This window comes from Xenopus tropicalis, chromosome 5 (assembly GCF_000004195.4).
Source record: "Xenopus tropicalis strain Nigerian chromosome 5, UCB_Xtro_10.0, whole genome shotgun sequence".
Taxonomy (NCBI): domain Eukaryota; kingdom Metazoa; phylum Chordata; class Amphibia; order Anura; family Pipidae; genus Xenopus; species Xenopus tropicalis.
In genome coordinates, this window is record NC_030681.2 from 48,898,242 (window position 1) to 48,901,741 (window position 3,500).

The following is a 3,500-nucleotide window of genomic DNA, read 5'->3' on the forward strand; positions in this document are numbered from 1 at the left end:
TTCGATCCATTATCTGGAAACCTGTTATCAAGAGATCTTGCCAATATGGATGGATTTGCCAAGATAAGCATTGCTGCAAATAACATTCATTAACAGATATTGGTGATTAATATAATAATAGTAAGAGAACGCTTAACCAATCATCCAGTTCAGCCCATCCCCCTGGAGAAGTGGGTTGCTGACTACAGGATTCCCAGTTTAATGTTTAGTAATTCTGTTGTGCCTATACTGAGGCTGAGTACCCCACAAATAAAGTCTTGTGCTTCTGCCTCATTGCCAGGATTAGTGAGCGCCCAAACAATATAAGTTGTAAGTATGAAGTCTTGATGATAGCAGGTAAGCTGCCTTCACCAAGCTGATATGGAAGCTGCTGTCAACAAACATTCTAAATGTGTTGTACTCAGCATTATTTCATCATACAGACATACATTTTATGATACTGCATCCTAATGTATCAGCTGAAATTAAAACATCAGGGCTGGAATAAATCCAACTTCAGGGCTGGAACTAGAGGTAAGCAGGAAAGGCAGATGCCTAGACAACAAACATTTTAGGGAAAAGGGGCACAATGGCAAATAATGCTTATTGCAGATAATTGCAGTTATAGCCAAAGCTAATGCAATAGGCATAACAACTGCTTGTCCTCCCTTTCCCTTCATGTATAACTTGGTCTGTGCCTGCAGCACATGGTAGCATGGTAGAACCAATGGGGGGGATGCAGGTTACTCTTGCCAGGTTTTAGAATCTGAGGGAAAAAAAGTAACTGAGGCAACAAAATCCCAGTCACCAAAAATTTTTTGTCGGAATTTACATAAATTGTAGTCAAATGTTACCACACAAAATTGAAAATTTTGTTTTTCACCTGTGGTATTGAATTTCCTAGTGTTCATCTGATCTATTATTATATCTTGTTGTGTATTTAAGGGGAATTTGATGGATGATCAATAGCAATGAAGCTAGTAGAGCCAGCACTCTGGTGGGGGAAGCATATTTAGGGTGATAGGTGCCCTTTAAGCAGCAAAACATTTTGTTACAATAGTTCATTAACCCATTGTGTGTGTTGCTTTATAGGTGGGTGTTACTGTAATATTCAGTCGTGTGCATTGAGAAGCAGCAGTGGCCTTCTGACCTTTATCAGATTGGCACAACGACATGACTTTGGCAGGTCACCCAAACAAATGACAGGATAATTTTGTTCACTTTCAAATCTGAGTGTTTTGACATAGGGAACATTATTTTTGTTAGTTGGGTAGAAAACACCTTTTTTTGCTAAATAATGTGCAAAACAAGTTGTGCTGATTATAATAAATAGGAATAAAAAGGAATGTAAAAAATAAACTTGCCTTTAGACTGCAAGAATATTTTGTAATAATCATAGAACATAAAAGGAAACTAATGCCTTGATACAATATGGGAATATTATTAGACAGTAGCCCTAAGCAAATTAATTAACCCCAATTTAAACTCCAACACTTCTGCCCATGTGCTGACTCTCTGGCGCCCCCTTTGTATCGTCACAGTTACAACCAGATCTGCAAATCCACAGTGGGGTCTGCAACCTGGGGTCCTGCACCATGCATGCTCTTTACTGATTACTTTCTCGTGATTTCTTAATGCCTTCTAGATATATCCGCAGTTACTTCATTTTGGATAATAAAACAACAGCTGCCCATCAAGTTCAATCATCCAGTGTAGGCAGTATGCTAAAACATGTGCTACAATTAAACCAAAAATCCATACACATTAAAGATACGTTTAACACAGGGGAGCTGACTGATCGAACAAACAAGATAAAATAACCCTTTAATGCTTTTTTTCTGGAACATTAGCTTATTCATATAAATACTTTGTGGTTTGTCATGCCAGCGAGAATTACATGGTACCATTCAGTTTCAATAAGGTCAAAAATCTATAATGCTTTAATAAATTGGTAAAATTAATAAATATAGTTGTTAAAGACAATTTTCTCTGACTTCTATAGAAACTCACCAGCTTTTACTCTTTTTGAGGGGACTTTTCAAGTTTTTTTCCCTTAATAAAGCCAGACTATTCAGAGAATATTCACTTTTTTTTTTTGCACATTTAATGTCAAATTTAATTACAACTATGTCACAGGAATTGGGGTCCAAATCATATTGATGGCAGGTTCATAAAACATGGGCAAGATAGAAATGGAGCTTAAATACAGTGGGGTGGAAGTGTGTCATGCTCAGGGTAGGTGGGGCTATAGCACTTTGCCCTGGGCCAGTAATGTAAGGCTGGGCCGACACCATCTGCAAGCATTAATTTCTAAGTTTACCTACATCCCTTCGCTAATACATTTGTGCAGGCAAATACTTAAAAAGAACTGAACCCATACAGTCACTCTGTATGCTGTTCTGTTAATGAGTTCCTAGTTGTTCAGATGTGATTCATGTCCCTTATTTTTACTTTTGTCAGCTCCTGCCTAATTCAAATTGTTCCTGTTTACCCTGACATGTGGTTCATAAGTTTGTTTCTGCCCTTACCTGTAATTTGTATCTGCTGACATCCATTATTGATCTCTGATGCATCTGAACTGGTTTCTGTTGCCTCTGAGTGCCCCTGCATTGTTCTGAATTCTATATAATCACTCTGAATAAACTGATAAATAGTACCTGTATAAAAGCCCTGCGCAGAATATTGCCAATGAGTTCAGTACACATAGAAATTTCTTTATATAAAGTAGGAAATAAATGGGCAAAAGTGTACAGTATAACTGCAGCTTCTGAAAACACAAAATGGAATGAACACATAAAGAATTCCCCTGCTACTCTGAACCAGGTCCAGACTGGAAATCTGTGAATTCTGGCAAATGCCAGAGGGGCTGCTGTAAAATACCACAGACGGTCACTATTTAGTGGGCTGGTGGGGGGTTGTTTGGGCCTCTGTGTACTTGGAATGCCAGAGCCTATTGTGAATCCCAGTCCAGACCTACTCCGAACCATGTCCTCCAAGACACTCCTTCTATTCTGGTCTTGAATTTGAGAAGCTGGGTGCCCTTTGACATTGCTGTATTAGCCATTTAACTACAGTTCTAAGTATATCAAACAAGTGTACCCTCAAATTACCATTTAAGTTAATTTTCAGAGACATCAAGGTGAACAAATGGACATTCTCCCAAATCACACTCTAACTGGTCAACAGATTGGTCCCCCTCAATCACTTATTCAGAAATTGCTACACTACAGGTTTTGTTTAAAGGAAGAGCTTTTCCCTGTTTTTAGAAACTCTTAATTTCCTCCTCATAGATGAGCATTTCTTTCTTTTAATTCATTCCTCATCTCTTCCTGGTCTCATCTTATCATGTCTAACATGCTCCCCATGGTGCAAGGCCAGAACTATGGGTAAGCAGGGTAGGCAGCTGCCTAGGGTGCAGTTACAGGGTGGGCACAGTTAGGGCTAAAAATGAAAGCTTCCTAGTTTCTCTGGCCCAGCCCACCTGCCCTCTTTTGCTGTGGCAAAGAGGTACTTGCCTTGGG